Genomic DNA, 20,767 nt, shown 5'->3' with positions numbered 1-20,767 from the left:
TTATCTAAAACTGACTTGAAGAACACAGTACAACTCGCATTTCTCATATATTTAAGGACAAAATAGATTTACAAAGAATTTGTTACTAAGATTGCTTAAAAGAATTAAGAGAAATCTGCATGGAAGTTTTGTCATTTGACATGGTAAATGATACCTCAATATATAAACTCAATATCTCTAAAATTGCAATCACCTGTTAGATCAAGTGTCAATAATCCATTCTCAGAATTGTATATGAATTCCTCTTCTTCCATATCCACAATACAAGAACTTGGTTTCAAGCTTGTATAGACTCCAAATCTGCCACACCCTCGAACTTTGATTTTGATTATGAACTCTGAAGAATTTTTCATGTTTTCATCAATGGATTCCACTGCTCCTCCTGAATTGTACATGTCAAGCAATCCTATGGGGGCAAAATGAACACCCTCACCCGATACCTGTTTGACATCGTTTTAAAGATTACTACAGATGTCAGATATTTCAAGAAAAAGAAAAAGAGTGGTGGATGGATTTTGCTCACTCTGATTGGGGAAATGGTAAATGTTTCACATTTAAGAGTGGCCAATGTCACTTTAATATTTCCATTCATTGGCAATCTGGAGAGAGATCCTGCAGTTGAAAAAGAAAAGGTTAATATATATGTGTGCGCCTGTGCTTTAATTTCAGATTCAGCTTAAAGGTTAACCTGAATTGAAGGCATATACTGCAAAATCTCCATTCCAGTTTTCCCCTGCAACATCTTCAATGAACTCGACATCACAGGGACTAACGTTGCCTGAAATGACCAAAGGTGTGCTTGGCATGTCTTTGATTGTTTGTTTCAATGGCCAACTTCCTGCTCCTTGGCAGTTGAAAACACCCACCACTCCACTTAATTTGTTCAAGTTCCATATCTTCAGAAGACTGCAAATCACTTCATATTTGTTGGTATATATATATTGAAAGCAAAATCTGTAATAAGTTTTCAGCATTTTCTTCTACCTTTTGCCATCCATGACAGGGTCTCTGAATAAACAATCTCGAGTGGGACGACCAGCATGTTTAGCTCTTAGAACCGATCCATCAGGCAATACCAGCTTTCTTAGGATCTCAAAATCATGATTGCCTGGCTTGTCACTGTGATAATAAGTGGAGAAATTATAACAATGTTCCTATTCTCAAACATAACAAGAACAAAAAATTATCAAATAGTTGTGGCTAACCTTACATACACTGCACAACCCCCTATTGCCCTTGCGATACCATGGAATTCAGCTGTGTCATGTTTGCTCTGCAATAAACAAGAAAACGAACACTAGGAGTTGGGTTGTGCCATGTGATAAGCGAGAAGAAGTCTTCTATGTGATCCAGGGTAGAAGATAGGGGATACTGAAGGGATTGCAGGTATTGGGATTCTAAGCCCGAAACTACTGGATGGCACAGTTTAAGTCCTGAGGGTGATTATATGAACTAACTGGGTTAAACCCGGAGTTCTGAATGTGATTCAGATGTTAAATGTGCATTCAAATAAAAGTTTCCATGCAAAAGAAAAACAGCATACATGGAACATGTCCCAATCTGGCACCACAATCTCCCCAAGAAGTAGACTGTTAAAAGCAACAGATGCGATATGTAGGGTCTGAAATGTTGGCTCTCGTGGCATGAAATCTTCCGATGCTCTTGCAACCGCGCTGGTTTTCCAACTGAAAATCATACAAACATTTTATTATCAGTACTTACATTCAACTTAGCAACTTGGGAAATATTTTGATTTGATGATATAATTTTACCTATAAATTGAGTCTGAATTATGACTCATACAACATATCAGATTATTATCTTTGAAGTTTCTTGATGTAGATTGTTCGAGTGCTTGTTGATATCGTCTAGTCAGTAAAACTCATCCACCGAAGCCAGAACCTAAGGTCTCTATGAAATTCTGGGCATCTACCTTGACTCCATCGACGCCGTTGCTGGAGAGATAGCTATGGAGATCATTGTAGAAATCAAAGATTTTCTGAGGGTCGATGATCCCCACACCATACTTCTCCAAGCTGTCCGGAATAATGTCTCTCAAGTTCCCTATATTACCAGGTGATTGGATTGGATAAACAATCTTTGGATTGTATTTTTTCATTGTTTCAGATGATGGAAGTACACCTCCCCAATAGCCAGTTAAAGCATGCCAGACGTATACATACCTGCATGCATTAACATGTAAGTTTCATCATAAAAATACTGCAAAAAACAGCATAAATCCTGTGTTAGTCAGACTTAGGGTGAGTGCCAGACTTGGGTACTTCCAGGGAAAATGAAGAGTTGTAGTAACATAGCAATAGAATATTATTAATAGAGAAGTTTTCATCTCCAGAATTGAAACCTTACTTTAACCCAAATTTTCCTTTGATCATGTTGATGAATTCATGGAGATTGTTGCACCAGGCATCCGATTCCGAACTTTTGAATTTGCTGTTTTCTTTGATATCTACTAATCTAGTTGCAAACCTTACAGAGAAGAAAAGCAGCAAGAAGCATGATTAATAAAGCAAGGCTCAAGCTCGGTACATATTCAAATACGGGTAAGGTGGTATGAGCCTTCAAATATATGAAAAAATGTATCCAACACTCATCTCGAGTCTGGGCACATTAGCATTACTGACTGTGTCCCTTCAATGAGTGGTTCTCCTTCTTTTTGGAACTCGTTTACAGTATCTTGTCATCCATCATCAATGATTAGGTACCTTGGAGAACAGCCTCCATCTGAGAAACTGCCCAAGTTACAGAACAAAGATTATATGTTGTATGAGGTGTTGTTCCAATAGGGTCGGAAGCGTGTAAATTATTGTACTAAAAAATCACACAAAGTTCAATTCCCAGGGAAGAGAGGTGGATCATATGGATCTCTTAAATACCAAGTCTTTCCTTAGACAGAATATCCCTTCTATAGTAATTTAATAGCACAATTAAATACTACTATTATACCCTCAAATATTGAAAGAAAAATAGGACAAGAAAGAACACAAGAGTTTTAACGAGGTTCGGTAAATTATACCTACGTCCTCGGGCACTAACACCAGATGATAACTTTACTATCTTCAAAGTATTACAAACAAATAGAATTCCTTAAGAATTCTCAAATGAGAGAAGAGAGAAAACTAAAAGAGAAAGATTGGTTGGGATGAATTGAAATGAGAAATGAGAAGGCCTATTTATAGTTGAGGTTTAAGGACCAAACAATAAATAGCCCATTATCTCAAGGACCAAAAAAAAATTATCCCATGCCACTTTTTCAAAGTCAACTTTAGGGTGCTAAACTTGCACCACTTTGTATTGTTTGCCATTAATGTTGTCTCCCATTAATGTTAACAATCTCCACCTTGAAGATTTGATTAGGATAATCACATCTTCACACACTTCCTTCAACTCCCCAAATTCGATAAAGCTATTTTTGTAGTGCCTACAAATGCACTCTCGAGCGCCATACACCTGAAGGTGCTCAAATTCTTAGGATGTTAATCTAGTTCAAACAATGATTAAACTTGATTGTTATTACCACCTTGGTCATCATATCTGCGGGATTATCTGCTGTCGGAATCTTCTGAAGTAGAATTTTTCCTTTTTCAAAGACTTCCCGCACAAAGTGATATCTTACGTCGATATGCTTGGTTCTTGAATGATAGACTTGATTTTTCGCTAAATGAATAGCGCTCTGACTGTCACAATATAAACTTATGTGACTTTGAACAACTCCTAAGTCTTTCAACAATCCATTAAGCCAAATAGCCTCCTTAACAGCTTCTGTAACTGCCATATATTCTGCCTCTGTAGTAGACACAGCTACTGTAGACTGTAAGGTAGACTTCCAACTCACTGGGGCTTTCGCAAGAGTAAACAGATACCCCGTAGTTGAACGACGTTTATCTAAATCACCAGCAAAGTCAGAATCAACATATCCAACTACAAACTGACCAAGTGCTTCATCCTGTTCAAAAATTAAACCAACATCTACGGTTTTTCGAAGATACCGTAGAATCCATTTCACAGCTTGCCAATGTCCTTTTCCAGGATCATGCATATACCTACTCACAACTCCAACAGCTTGTGAAATGTCAGGCCTCGTACACACCATCGCATACATCAAACTCCCAACTGCATTAGCATATGGGACTTTCGCTATATATTCTCTTTCATCTTCAGTCTTCAGAGATAATTGAGCACTAAGTTTCAAATGAGAAGCAAGTGGGGTACTTACATGTTTTGTGTTTTCATTTACACCAAAACATTGTAATACCTTTTTCAGATATTGCTTCTGATTTAAACAGAGCTTGCCTCTCGGTCTATCTTTACTTATCTCCATGCCGAGAATCTTCTTGGCCTCACCTAGATATTTCATCTCGAACTCTTGATTCAACTGAGCCTTCAGCTTATCTATCTCATTTTGGCTTTTCGAAGCGATTAACATATCATCAACATACAAGAGTAGATAAATGAAAGATCCGTCATGCAGCTTCTGCAAATATACACAATTGTCATATTTGCTTCTTGTGTACTTCTGCCTTCTCATAAAGCTATCAAATCGCTTGTACCACTGCCTCGGGGATTGCTTCAATCCATATAGCGATTTGTTCAGCTTACAAACCCAATTTCTACCACCAGCATCTGTGTATCCTTCGGGCTGAGTCATATAGATCTCCTCTTCTAACTCACCATGCAAGAAAGCCGTCTTAACATCAAGTTAACCTAGCTCCAAATTCAACTGTGCTACCAAGGCCAACAAAATTCTAATGGAGGAATGCTTCACAACAGGGGAAAATACATCATTGTAGTCAATTCCTCCTTCTGAGCGTAGCCTTTAGCTACCAATCTTGTCTTGTAGCGAATATCCTTCTTACTAGGAGATCCATCTTTCTTTGCGAATACCCACTTGCATCTGATTGCCCTTTTACCTTTCGGTAATTGCGCCAACTCCCAAGTATTGTTCTTCCGGAGAGACTGCATTTCTTCATCCATGGCGCTTTTCCATTTATCACTTTCTAAGCTTTGCATTACTTTTTGATAAGTGATAGGAATATCATCAACAACGGGAAGGGCGTAGGCCACCATATCAGTAAATCGAGCAGGTTTACGAATTTCTCTCCATGGCCTTGCAACTGCAACTGGTTCTGGTGTACTTAGTGGTTCTTGGGTCAGAACCTCTTCAACCTCTAATTCCTCCATTGTGGCTGGAGAATTAGACTTATTAACTGGGCAAATCCCCATCTGCTCAAACTCCACTTGTTTTGGAGTACACTCCACCTGCTGTGGAGTATTGCTCGTCTGAATATCTTTATCTGCTACCTTTTTCAATGTGGCAGATTCATCAAAGGTAACATCTCTGCTACAGATCATTTTCTTTGTGCTTAAGCACCAAAGACGAAATCCCTTCACTCCAGAAGTGATTCCCATAAAGAGAGCTTTCTTTGCCCTCGGATCTAACTTTGACTCCTTCACATGGTAATATGCAGTGGTTCCAAACACATGTAAGGAATCATAATCTGTAGCCGGTTTTCCAAACCATACCTCCATAGGAGTTTTTCTTTCTAATGCAGATGATGGCAAACGATTAACAAGATGGCCAGCGTATGTCACAGCCTCAGCCCAAAATTACTTGCCCAACCCAGCATTGGACAACATACATCGAACTTTCTCCAGCAATGTTCGATTCATACGCTCTGCCAATCCATTCTGCTGTGGTGTATCCCTAACTGTGAAGTGTCGAACAATACCATACTCTTGGCACACATCGAAGAACGGATCACTTTTATATTCCCCTCCATTGTTCGTCCTAAGCCGCTTGATTTTCTTGCCAGTCTGGTTTTCGATCATAGTTTTCCATTTAAGAAAAACTTTAAGCACTTCATCCTTAGTTCTCATGGTATACACCCAAACTCTTCTGGAAAAGTCATCAACAAAAGTAACAAAGTAGTGTTTTCCTCCCAGTGAAGGTGTCTTGGAAGGCCCCCACACATCTGAGTGAACATATTCCAAAATACCTTTTGTATTATGGATAGCAGTACCGAATTTCACTCTCTTTTGCTTTCCCAAAACACAATGCTCGCAAAATTTTAATTTGCAAGCCTTTGCACCTTTCAACAATCCTTGCTTTGCCAGAATTTGCAAGGATTTTTCGCTGGCATGTCCCAACTTCATATGCCACAACTGCATTGAGTCCAATTCTTTGTTGCCGGAAGCTGTAGCGACTGCTCCAATAACTGTACTACCTTGGTAGTAATACAAGTTATTTTTCCTGATGCCATTCAATATCACAAGTGCGCCAGATGTCACTTTCAAAATCCCATCTCTCATAGTAACAACTGAACCATTGGATTCCAAGGCTCCCAATGAGATGAGATTTTTCTTCAAACTGGGCACGTACCGAACATCAGTCAGAACTCTGGTTGATCCATCTTGATTCTTTAATTGGATTGAACCTATCCCAACAGTTTTACAGGCATTGTCATTGCCCATATAAACAACTCCTCCATTTAGTTCTACTAAATCAGAGAACCACTCCCGGTTAGGGGACATATGATAGGTACAACCCGAATCCAATATCCACTCATCTGAATGGAACGACGATGATAATGCAACCAGTGATAGTTCAGAGTCACTAGTATCATGCTTAGCAACACAAGCATCTACAGCAGCTTTTCCCTTATTCTTCAGCTTTGGACAATTTTTCTTCCAGTGGCCTTTCTCATGACAAAAAGCACATTCATCTTTCCCGAGTCTGGACTTTGACTTTGATCTCCCCTTTTGAGTTTTCTTCCGAGTGTATGAACGACCTCGGACTACTAAAGCTTCTGAATCTCTGATTGAGTTTTTCTGTTTGTCCTCCTTTCTCTGTTCATAACTGTATAAGGCCGCACAGACTTCGCTCAGAGATATATCACTCCTGCCATGAAGTAGAGTAGTTTCTAGGAACTCAAACTCCTCAGGAAGTGACCCCAACAGCATCAAAGCCAAATCTTCATCTTTGAATGTCTCATCCATATTCAGCAAATCAGTGACTAACTGATTAAATTTGGTGATGTGATCATTTATTGTGGTACTTGGGACGTATGTGAAGCGAAACAGTCTTTTCTTCAAGTGGAGCTTATTTTGACTGTTTTTCTTCAAAAATTTTTCTTCAAGTGCCACCCACAACTTATTTGCAGAAGTCTCCTTTGAAAAAGCATACCTCTGCTCTCGAGAAAGGCATGATCGAATTGTGCCACATGCCAACTGATTGATCGCCTTCCAATCTTTCTCCTGTACATCATCTGGTTTCTCTTCATCAATGGCAATGTCTAGACCCTGCTGAAAAAGGGCATCTAGAACCTCACTTTGCCACATACCAAAATGGCCCGTGCCATCAAAGATCTTCACGACCAATCTTGCATTTGCAATTGTCGGTCTTATCCACATGGACGATGTTGAAGCTCCTACACCGACCGTTTTCTCCATAATCTTTCAATATACCTAAGGAAATCTTTTCTGATGTGGAAGATCAGTTTAAACTGCAACCACAGAGCATACTACGATTAACCTTCGGCTCTTGATACCACTTGTTGTTCCAATAGGGTCGGAAGCGTGTAAATTATTGTACTAAAAAATCACACAAAGTTCAATTCCCAGGGAAGAGAGGTGGATCACATGGATCTCTTAAATACCAAGTCTTTCCTTAGACAGAATATCCCTTCTATAGTAATTTAATAGCACAATTAAATACTACTATTATACCCTCAAATATTGAAAGAAAAATAGGAGAAGAAAGAACACAAGAGTTTTAACGAGGTTCGGTAAATTATACCTACGTCCTCGGGCACTAACACCAGATGATAACTTTACTATCTTCAAAGTATTACAAACAAATAGAATTCCTTAAGAATTCTCAAATGAGAGAAGAGAGAAAACTAAGAGAGAAAGATTGGTTGGGATGAATTGAAATGAGAAATGAGAAGGCCTATTTATAGTTGAGGTTTAAGGACCAAACAATAAATAGCCCATTATCTCAAGGACCAAAAAAAAATTATCCCATGCCACTTTTTCAAAGTCAACCTTAGGGTGCTAAACTTGCACCACTTTGTATTGTTTGCCATTAATGTTGTCTCCCATTAATGTTAACATGAGGTTTGTAATGAATTTGGAGAAATGAACGTTGAGTTTTATTTATTTATTTATTCTTTTAGTACCTCTGAAGACCCTCTTTGATGCCTTGAGGGTTCACTTCAGTATAAAAGGCATCCCAAGTGCACCATCCAAACCAGTCCAAATGTGCAGGGATCTGTTCGTCAAAACATCCCAAATTTATGAATGCAACAAATGTTGATGTGTACAATGTTCAACAGTGTAAGATTAATAAAATACCTTCTTGTTTTCAATATGTCTGAAAGTGCCCTTGTGCTTCTCCAATATCCTACACAAACACAAACAAGGTAAATGTCAAATGACAACAAATTGCAGCAGATAAAACATTGGTAGTCAGTTTCGTGTTTGCTTTTTTGAGCTTACTTTATGGAATTCTTAATGAGTTCAAATGGATTATCTCCTGAATTGATGAACACTGGCTCCAATATTTGTGAGTTCTGGACATTGGCATCACCTGGAACATTCAAACAGTAAGCCTATAGGCTACTACTGTATAATGTGAGAGTGGAATACGAATATGTCCTATTTTAAGAAATATGAAGATCGTAACACGATTGAACGTATAGAAAACTTGAAATTATAGATAAAATACCGACCACTTTCCGCACAAAATTGGAGCTCATTTGCAGGAGTTCCTTGCAAACTTGTTCGGAAATCACCATCCAAGACAGGCAAGAAAAGAACATAGAAAGTGGTGGGTGTGGGAGGACCAGAAGAATCGTCATCTTCAACAACCGATTCTTCTTTTATTTCCAGAAGAAGCAATTGAGTCTCCAATGGAATTTCACTGCCAGATTTCCCATACCCTGGAATCATCCACCATATTTTGAATCTATACAGACATAGATGCTTGTATCCCCTGTAATAATAAAAGCCAAAAAAAAGATGAAACCGAAGTTCATGAAAAAGGAGGCAGATTCGTATGAACAAAGTGGAGGAAACTGGGAATTTACTCAAGAATCCCAAGAGTGAAAACATGGCGAGAAGTGGGAATGGGTGAAGTTGATCCCAGAAAAGCTGCCCCTGAAATTCCCGGAGAAAGGATTATGTTGGTGGGAACATGAGTTAAAACCACCTTTCCCCGCACCATGAGGCAGCCATCATTCACACAGGGCGCTGCTGTGATTGTCATTTGTTTGAGGAAATCAAAATGAAGAAGAAAGAAGACGCGTTTGACAGATTTTTCAATGGAAAGGGATCAGCTATTTATAGGTTGAAGTAATTCAAACGGCGAGACGTATAGTTATCCAAATAAAATGTGAACTCCAAGAATGAAAGCGTGGGGTTAGACTTGGATTTGATGATGATGATGGCGATGTTGTCGAGAGTTTGGTCTGCTGCATGTTTGGCTCCTCTTCAGTTACAGCTTTGCAATGCCACGTCAAACACACATCAGTTTTGGAAAGATGTTCATCTACATGCTTTCATCGGATTCGATTTTATCTGGTCGGATGAAATTTAGTTTAACTCCAATCAAACTCCATTTATTCTAATTTATCAATCAATCAAAACATCTATCCTTTTATTGTTTTAATGAATTAATGTTACTCTTAATTTAATTTAATTACTAATTTAATTATGAAAATACTGAAAATTATTTTTTAAATTATAATTAATCTATATAATAGAATTATATTTAAGTACTTATTAGATTAGTGTTATTTTTATTCGAATAACCAATTTAATTATAAAATTATATTTTATTTTAAATTATAATTAAGTAAGATTATGACACTTTTATTTTTTTTATACTTTTATATCGTTTTTAAATAAAATGTTTAAAAATTATAAATTAAGGATCAAATATGTGTTCAATAATATTAAATACAAATTTATTACCATTCAATTATATTCATTATTAAATGAATTTTTTAACATATAATATTTTTTTCACCTAAGTCGTAAATGTGACAAAATCTAATATATATATATATGTATATATGTATATATATTGTGACGAGGGTTATAAACTTTCAACAAATTGAATTCTTTTTATGTCAAAGTTTATAGTACATGAATAAGCCATAACAAACCCAATTCAACCTCAAGACTTAGGATTCTTTTAGATGAACATTTACTTTTAGTATGGTGCGTTTAATTTTTTTCTCACATTATAATATCGTTACAGTATATAATTTTACTGTCACCGCTGTTTTATATTAACTACAAGTAAACACACCGTCTATCTACAATGGTCCTTATAACTAAAAAGTTAAAAACGTCTATCTACAATGGTCCTTACAACTAAAAAGTTAAACATGTAATCTAAAATATTTTACATTATAACTAATTTCATGTTATAACACTTAAATTTGAAACCCTATATATTTGAAAAAAAATTCAAATAAAAAACTTTAGTATGATAAACTTGAATAACCAATTAACTTATTTAGATCCCAAAATTATTATTTTAGAAAATTTTTAAAATTTTAACTTATTTAGATCTCAAAATTAATTAATTAAATTTTTTTATAATATTTTAAAAATATAAATTTTGGAATTTTTATAAATATTTTGAGTTTTAAAATTTATTTTGAATTTACTTTGTAATTTTTGTTGAGAGAGAGACCAGTTTGCTCATTTTCAAAATTGACAGTGACCAAAGTAGTATTTACACCAATCTATTATTCGAATTATTCAAGTTATTCGAATGGTAAATGCAACTTGACTTGAACTACTTATTCAAATTGACTCAAAATTTAAATCTTTTTCGATTTTTTCGAATCAAATCGAATTTGTTCACTCCTAATGACTTTGGTCTCCGTGTTGTTCAAATATGAGGGCTGCTAATCCCACCTACATCCGATCTATATCCAAAACTACCTCCATATTTTTATGTAATATTATTGTCTCTTTTTCTTTAACGTTTATTACATTAATTCACTTTTCATTTTCTAACTTTGACAAATTTTCTAATCTTATAATTTAACATTTTTATCACATTGCTATTTACGGTACATATATTCTAATATCCGAATTTAATTAATTTTACGTGAACCAACTAAAATTTAATATTTTTATCATTTTGAGGAATTTCAATTTCACCAAAACTCAACTTTGGAATAGTATGTTGTGGAGGTTGTTACATTAAATATAGAGTATCGCCACATTGAACTTTAAAGTCGTGATTTCAAGTCCTCGAGGTTGTGGCTCCAAACCAAATGTTGAAGTGAAGGGAACCTTGTGGCTTATCGCTCATGTCACGATGACAGTAAGGCCGTGCTATGACACTAAGTGTCCCTCAAACTTTCTTCATGTTAACTATTATGGGTGTCGTGATACTAAAGACTGACAAGTTAAAAACTACAGGAATAATTTTGTAACCAAACAAACTTAAGTCACTTTTCATTTAAGGATATAACTGTTATTAGACTATAAATATTACTTTATAAGCTTTTGAGAGTAGATTTTAGGAGGCAGAACATTTTCTTTACTTTTTCATATTTTTAGATTAGATTTCTTTTATTTTTCTTCTCATTTTTTTAAATTAGATTTTCTATTTTCTTTTTATAAAATATTTTTTTTGTTGTTGTTTTATTTCTTCTTTTTTGTTAATGACTTTTGTAAATGGAGATGATCAAACCTTTGGGTGTCATTGGTTCCACATCTAAATGAGCATTTCTTACCTTTACCTTTATATTATGCATTTCAATTGTTCATTTCTATTTGGGTGTTAAACTTTATTATGTATTGATATTGCTTATTAGTTAATGGATGAGTTGATTGTTAGATTAAGTTAATGTTTTATGCTTGATTGTTTGGTTATTCTTTTATATCTGAATTCTTAATACGCTAGAAATGACGCATCTATTCAAAAATTTAGATAAACAAGACTAAGAGGAGAATTTATGATTAGATAGTTCGAGATAAGTGTGTCGAGTAGTGAGACCAAGAGGAGAGCTTAGATGGTAATTTCGAGTTAGGATGAGACTGAGAGAAGATTCTTAATTCGAGTTACAAGTAATATAATTGGGATAGGTTATTAGTTTAATTTGCAACCGACTAATCAATCAACCATCGTTTCATCATTTACATCATCTAAAACAATATGAAAGAAACTAGATTAGTTTGTTTAATTTGTTAACTGAGAATTATCTTAAATATATCTTTTTATTTGATTGCACTAATAATTCTTGAATAAATTAGATTAGTAATTGCTTAATTTTTAATTAACTTGATAACACATTTATCATTTTGACAATTCTTTGAGTTCGATCCTTAAAATACTCCGTTTTCAATTGTAACACATAAATATTCAACTTGTCACACTTGCACTCAAAGTTGCTTTTAAATCTTTATATTTGTGCTAATTCTTTGTTTAGTGTATGAACACCGATGTGTGCAATCAAGCCAAAACTTAATTAAAAATTATTTGAGGCCTAATTATTTATGTCCAAGGCCTCTCCGCTAACTCGATAAAACCAAAAACGAATTGTGTATAGATCTAATCATATGAAATGAATGAAAGCGATAAAGTAAGTGTTAGAGTTGTGTGACTCAAATTCTAAAAGATTGCTTACAAGTCAAGTTAAACAAAATATATCTTCTTTATAGAAGATTTAGTATTTATGAGTATAATATATTTAGCATTTATTAGCATAATATATTTGACTTTGATTAGAATTAGGCTTTTTCAACCTATAAATAGATGTAGTTGACATAGTGAATTTTCTTCTCCTCTGCCCATGGTTTTTTTCCGAAAGGGTTTTCACGTAAAATCTGTGTGTTCTTTATTTTATTTTTACAAATTTGGTATCACAGCTTCCAGGTAGTTCATCTCGATCATGGTAATGACGTCTTTGAAGTATGAAATTCCGCTGTTGGATCGCAACACCAGATTTGCGTTATGGCAGATTAAGATGCAAGCAGTTCTTGCGTAGATGAATCTCAAGGATACCCTACTAGGGATAGATAAGATGTCTTCAACATTAACAGATGAAGAGAAAAAGCGTAATGATCGAAAGGCGTTAACACAATTACATCTGCATTTGTCCAATGAAATTTTGCAGGATGTGATGAAGGAGAAGACCGTTGCTGCATTATAGAAGAGGCTGGAACAAATATGTATGTCAAAAACTCTAACAAACAAGTTGCATATGAAGCAGCATCTTTATGCTCATCGTTTAGAGGAAGGTGTGTCTGTACACGAGCACTTAACAGTGTTTAAAGAAATTATTTCAAACTTGGAGGCCATGGAGGTTCAATATGATAAGGAAAATCTAGGGTTGATTCTACTTTGTTCGTTGCCCCCGTCTTAATCAACCTTTAGAGACACAATTTTATATAGCCGCGAGTCTCTCACAGTTGATAAGGTTTATGATTCTTTGACCTCGTATGATAAGATGAATCATCTTGTGGCTAAACCCGACTCTCAGGGAGAGGGACTCATTGTTCGTGAGAGACAAGATCGGAATGTTGATGATGATCGTGGAAGGACACAGGAACAGAATCCTCGCAGTAAATTTAAGGGTAGATCGAAGTCTTCAAAAAGAGGTAAAATTTGTAACTTCTGCAAGAAGAAATGACACTTTAAATCTGAGTACTATAAGCTACAGAACAAGATTAAAAGGGAGGCTGCGAATCAAAAGGGAAAACAACCAAAAAATTCCAGTGAAGCTGATGTTGTAGAAGACTATAACGATGGTGAACTTCTAGTCGTTTTTGTCAACAATTCTAAAGTGAGAGAGGAGTGGATACTTGATTCAGGCTGCACCTTCCACATGAGTCCCAATCGGGATTGGTTTACAACTTACAAAACAGTGTCTGAAGGTGTTGTTTTGATGAGAAATAATGCTTCATGTAAAATCGCAGGTGTTGAAACAATTAAAGTTAAGATGTTTGATGAAGTTGTCAGAACACTTAGTGACGTACGACATGTTCCAGAATTGAAGAGAAATTTAATTTCATTTAGTACTCTTGATTCAAAAGAGTACAGATACACAGCTGAAAGTGGAGTTTTAAAGATTTCCAAAGGTTCCCTTGATGTGATGAAAGGGCAGAGAAAGACTACCAAGTTATATGTTTTGCAGGGTTCTACTATTACTGGTGATGCAGCTGTCGCTTCCTCTTCCTTGTCAGATGATGATATTACTAAACTTTGGCATTTGCGCCTAGGGCATATGAGTGAGAATGACATGACAGAATTGAGTAAAAAATGACTTCTTGATGGGCAAGGAAATTGCAAACTAAAGTTCTGTGAGCACTGTGTTTTTGGGAAGCAAAAGAGAGTTCGATTCACCAAAAGAATCTACAACACGAAGGGAACGTTGGAGTATATTCATTCTGATCTGTAGGGACCATCTAAAGTGACTTCGAGAGGTGGAGCTAATTATATGCTAACTTTTATTGATGATTTTTCCAAAAAAGTTTGGGCGTTCTTTCTAAAGCAGAAAAGCGATGTGTTTTCTGCATTTAAGTCTTGGAAAATTATGATTGAAAAATAGACGGGAAAACAAATAAAATACCTACGCACAAACAATGGCTTAGAGTTCTGTTCTGATGAGTTTAATAGACTGTGCAAGTTAGAAGGGATCGTGAGACACTTGACAGTTCGTCATACTCCACAGCAAAATGGCATTGCAGAACGAATAAACAGGACGATCATGGAGAAGGTTCGATGTATGTTGTCAAATGCCAACTTACCGAAGTCGTTTTGGGTAGAAGCAGCCTTTACTGCATGTTTTTTGATCAACCGATCTCCATCCGTTGCCATTGAGAAAAATACTCCACAAGAGGTATGGTCTGGTAATCTTGCTAATTATTCTGACTTAAAGATCTTTGGGTGTCCTCCGTATAATATCCCGAAAATTTTTACAGTAAAATATTATCCATGATATAATAAAATAAGGAAATAAAGGGACAAAAAGGGAAATTTTGAGTTATGACAATATTGGGAAGTATATTATGGTATATTAATTCAAGAAAGGATTAAATTGTAAAAGTGAGAAAAGTTTTGTTGCACAAGAGTAAATACTCAAAATTTGAGGGGTTAAAGTGTAAATATAAAAAATTTGAAGGATCAATAGTGTAAATATTTTAAGGGTGGAATGATCTAGAAACTAAGAAAAATTGATGAATTAGGACCAAATTGAATAGATGAAGAACTATAAGGGACTAAATTGTAATTTTACCAAATTAAATAATGACTCAAGGATGGAATTTTAAAAGATAATGAAGGGCAAAATGGTCAATTGAAAGAGAGAGAAATCTAGAAAGTAATAATGATGCTAGAGATATTTTGATATTTTATAATTATTTAATTAGATAAATATTATTTTATTAATATTTTAATAAGATATTTTATTATTATTTTATTATTATTATTTTATTAGTATATAAATAAAGAAAGATGAGAAATTCTCATCCATATTTCCCATGCATTAACATGAGAGAAAGAGAGAAAGAAAGAAAGAAAATTTTACTTTCTTTACAATTTGGTCCTTTTACCAAAAATTCACCATTTTCACCCAAAAATCAAAAGAATTTCCATAGCTACCAAGAGAGAAAAATATTAAGAAGACTATGGGAAGTTAGAATATCAAGTTGGATTCAAGAAATGGAAGCTGAAGGAGAGAGAAAATCAAGATGAAGATTGCAATCAATAGAACAAGGTAAGAACATCATGATTTCAATATATTTTTAAGTTTGATATTATTGAAAAAGCATGGGATTAATGTTAATGTAGAGTTTCCTTACATATGGTCCTATGTTCTTGATATGCTAGTGAAAAGAAAACAAGAGAAAATGGTGAGAAATAGTGTAGAGAAAGAAAATAAGGGTGTTATAAATATGGTAAATAATATCTTGCACTAAAACAGTTTTGGACAGCAGCAATAGTCTAATTTTGAAAAATCACCAAAAATTGTATAAATCGAATTATAGGATAAATAAAATATTAAATTAAAAATTATTGATTCTAGTTTCTTATAGAATAAATTATGTAAGAAATGGAATTATAAATCATGAGATATAATAAATTTTATGAGACAAAGTCAGAATGATTTTGGGTTCCCCTGTTCTGACTTTGGAAAATCATCAAAAATTGGATAAAAATAATTATGAGCTAAAATTTATATGTTTAGAATCCTGAATGAGTATATTTTTAATATAAACTAACAATAAAATCATTTGAATTCTGTACGAGGAGATAATTAATTTTTAGTGAAGAAGGGTCAGAACTGTCAGACAGCAGAACAGGGGTAACGTTAAAGAATAAACTGTACTTATTGGCTAAACAAAAAAATTCTGAAAATTTTATGGTAAGAATATATATGAGTCTAGTTTCATGGAAAATTAGCGGATCTTAATTTGTAGTTCTATAGCTCCAGATATGAATAATTTAGTGACTGTGACATAGATGGACAGCTTGAATATTCAAAAAAGTAAATAATAAAAAAATATAGATAATGTTGCTTACAAGTGTGTTATATACATTAAGGATGTGTAATGGAGAGGAGGAGGAGGAAAACATATATGAATATTCATTTAGCAATTTTCTTATTTTAGGCTCAGGGACTAAATTGAATAAAAGTAAAACTTTATGGGCAATTTTGTAAAAATTTCAAAAATGACCAAATTGCATGAAATGGATTAATTTTATTATTTAAATTACAAAATTGAATGAAATTATTAATTTAGTTCAAGATAGGGGAAAATATGTTTTAGGGATTAAATTGAAAAGTGTTGAAATTATAGAAAATTCTGATATTTTATAGAATTCATGGATTGTTATCAATATGTATGAGAATAATAGCTAGAAATAAGGATTAAATTGCAATAATTTTATTTTCCTGACCCTAAGGATGAAATCGTCATTAATTAAAAGTTTAGGGGCAAAATGGTAATTTTTCCTAGAGCATTAATTAAATGCATTAGAATATGAAATGAATGAAAATGATGATCAAATTTATTTATAAAGATCCGGACGACTCAAATATGAGACTTGATCGTGGAAAAGAAAAGATATCGGATTAATGAAATTATAAACACAAACAAGCAATGAGGTAAGTTCGTGTAACTTGAATTATATTCTTAAATACTTGAAATGTATGTTATTGATCTGAATATGATTTGAATGTTCATTATATAAAAAAAATTTATGAAACATTGATATATTTGATAAAAGGGGAAAGAAATCTCGGTTGAATGAAAGGAAAATTCGATGGATCTCTGAGAAGGAATTGACGGTAAAAAGGATCTAGCCCGGACGGGTGATCCTATCCTGATATAGCCCTCCCGAAGAATACGTGTAAAATGGATTTAGTCCGGACGGGTAATCCGAATTAGGGTCTGAATTTAGCCTGGACTGGTAATTCAGATCCAAGCTCATTAGAGTAATTGTCATTGCAGGGGATTTAGCCTGGACTGGTAATCCCGACAATACTCTATGAGTTTATATTACAGGGGATTTAGCCTGGACTGGTAATCCCACTGTAAGGATGAGGTTCGCGGGAGTGTACTCTCTGATATGAAATGTGTAAGACCATGGTTGAAAGATACCGTGGCAACCTGATATGAAATGTGTAAGACCATGGTTGAAAGGTACCGTGGCAACCTGATATGAAATGTGTAAGACCATGGTTGAAAGATACCATGGCAACGTGATAAGAAATGAATAAGACCATGGTTGAAAGATACCATGGCAACGTGACATGCAAAGAATAAGACCATGGTTGAAAGATACCATGGCAACATGACAGAAAAGGAGTAAGACCATAGTTGAAAGACACTATGACATCATGTCAAAGATAAATAAAACCGTGGATGGGAGACACTATGACATCTATTGAACAATTGATATTCAGGTAATACGTATCAGATGACGAATGGTTATATGAAATGTTGTGTGAAATGTTTACAAGGACTGGTCATATGAAAATATATGTACAAAATAGTTGTATGAAATAATTATGAAGATAGATAAACGAAATAAGTATAAGTACATGGAATATAATTTATGTTAAGTTTGATATAAACTATTACCGGAATAAATATACATAAAATATATGGAAATGATGGAGCATGAAATATTGATATAATGAAATGAATGATATATGCTTATGAAGAAACGGTAAGAGCATGATATGTTTCATGACATGTACATATATGATTATCTTTGATATGTTGATACAAGGAAATTATGTAAGTTGAGACTATTATTAAGCTCAAGTGCGATATGTAGAGAAAATAAGTATATCAATGTTGAATTTAGATGAAATATGTGCAAGTATACTAACAATGATGTTGTTTGACGCTTAGACAAGTGCTAAACTATTGATTGAATGGTAACATGTTTAATTATAAGGAGCATTGAAATAGTAAGTACTTAGATGAAAATAAAATTTAAGATTTTGCGAATTTTTTTTTATAATCCTGATTTAATGCCGGTTGGTTTCTAATGTATGTTTGGGGCTTTGAGGGCCCAATAGAGAGACGTTATGATTATTTTCAAAATATGAATAATAAATGACTCAGAATTATCTGAAAATGTTCAGTAAACTCCGGTAATGCCTCGTACCCTATTCCGACAATGGATACGGGTAGGGGGTGTTACACTCCGTATGCTCATGTTGATAATGGAAAATTGGAACTGAGATCCATTAAATATGTTTTTCTTGATTATAAAGTCGGTGTAAAAGGGTATAAGTTATGGTGTCCTAAAAATAGAAAAGTTGTGATTAGCAGAGATGTCGTTTTTGATGAAACTGCTATGCTACCTAACTTATCTCTTAAAGACTCTTCCAATAAAGAAAATCAAAAGCAGGTGGAGTATCAGATTAATACAGAGTCGACTCCACAAGCCAGTACAAAAATTGAGAATAAAGTTGCTTATTCACCACAATAATCTATTGCCAAAAACAAAACTAGAAGAGAAATTATACCTCCAAAGAAATATGCCGAGGCTGATCTAGTTGCTTATACTTTAAATATGGTTGAAGATATAGATGCTATAATGACCTGAATTTTACTGATACTGAAAAAGTGTAATTTCGGATCTCTGTTTATGAAAAATGGATTAATAAATATTTATTAAAAATATTTACGAAGTAAAATGAGTGGTTAATTAGAGTTTAATTAAGTGAATTTAACTTAATTAAGAGTGATTAGGAAAAAGGATTAAGTTAAATAAAGTGTAAAAGTTTAATTAAAGAATTAAAGAAGATAAGGGGGACTAAATAGGGAATTAAGCCTATTCTAAAGAATGACGCTGCAAAACATAAAAATCTTTTTTAAATTATAAATATATTATTAATGTTATTATTTTATTATATTACAAATTAAATTAATTATATTATTATATTTTGAAATAAATTAAGAAAAGACAAATGTATGGTGTATATGGATATGGTGACATGTGTAATATTAATATACATACAATTGTAAAATACATATATATTTACTTATCATATAAGTATATTATTAAATTATATATAAGTATTAAGTAAAAGATATTTATATAATAAATAGATTAAAAAAAGACAAATGTAAGGATATAAATGGATACAAATAAATATTGGTTATTTAGTAGATTTTTATTGTTATTATATTATATATATAAAACAAATAGAATAAAAAAAAAAGAAAAGAAGATAGAAAAGAATAGAATGAAACGAAACAGAGAGCAGGGGAGAAAAAGAAAGAAACAAAAGAAAGAAAGGGGGAAAAGGGAAAATTGAAGCTTTAAACTTTAATAGGTAAGTCAATCAAGCCTTTTTTACTTAATTTTGATGTTTTAGAAGTTTCAGAACAAAGTTTTGATGAAAGTAAGTTGATATTTTGAAAGTTATTAGATTTCTAGATATTATTCATGTTAAATAAAATAATGAATTAAGGGCTAAATTGATAGAAATTCAAGTTAGAAATGATATAAGGATTGAATTGTAAAGTGATTCATAAGTTTTATGCTTTAAGGACTAAATTGAAAGAATTTCAAAATTATGGTTTTATGATGAAAAATAGATAATTATGTCTAAGTTTGGTTAAAAATTGAGTAGAAGTAAAGTATGAATTAAGATAGAAAAGCAAGTGAATTTAGTTAGGATTAAATTGAAATTAAAAGTAGAAAATCAACATTATGCACTAAGACTATTTTGGACAACAGCAGTAGCCTAAGTTTGAAAAATCACCAAAAATTTTAGAAATTTAATTAGAGGATGAATAAAATATTGAATTAAAGCTTATTGAGTATAGTTTCTTATAGAAGAAACGGTATAAGCAATTAAATTGTAAATTATGAGATATAGTGAATTTTGTAAGACAAGGTTAGGATGAATTCGGGTTCCCCTGTTCTGACTTTTAAAAATCACAAAAAATTGGATAAAAATAATTAGAGGCTTAAATTTATATGTTTAGAATCCATAATGAGTATATTTTCATGAGAAATCAATGGGAATATTAACCGAGTTTTTTACTGTGAGATAATTAATTTTTAGTGAAGAAGGGTCGAAACTGTCAGACAGCAGAACAGAGGTAACTTTAAAGAATAAACTGTACTTATTGGCTAAACCAAAAATTCTGAAAATTTTATGGTAAGAAAATATATGAGTATAGTTTTAGGGAAAATTATCATATCTTAATTTTTAGTTTTATAGCTCCAGATATAAATAATTTAGTGACT

The 20,767-nt window shown here is 33.4% G+C and overlaps 1 pseudogene; it reads right to left on the bottom strand.

Annotated features, from left to right (window-relative positions):
- Positions 1-15: 15 nt before the first annotated feature.
- Positions 16-9,455, bottom strand: LOC121211051 (probable galactinol--sucrose galactosyltransferase 2; annotated as a pseudogene).
- Positions 9,456-20,767: the final 11,312 nt, after the last annotated feature.

This window comes from Gossypium hirsutum, chromosome A12 (assembly GCF_007990345.1).
Source record: "Gossypium hirsutum isolate 1008001.06 chromosome A12, Gossypium_hirsutum_v2.1, whole genome shotgun sequence".
Lineage (NCBI taxonomy): Eukaryota > Viridiplantae > Streptophyta > Magnoliopsida > Malvales > Malvaceae > Gossypium > Gossypium hirsutum.
This window is presented reverse-complemented; position numbering and strand designations above follow the sequence as displayed.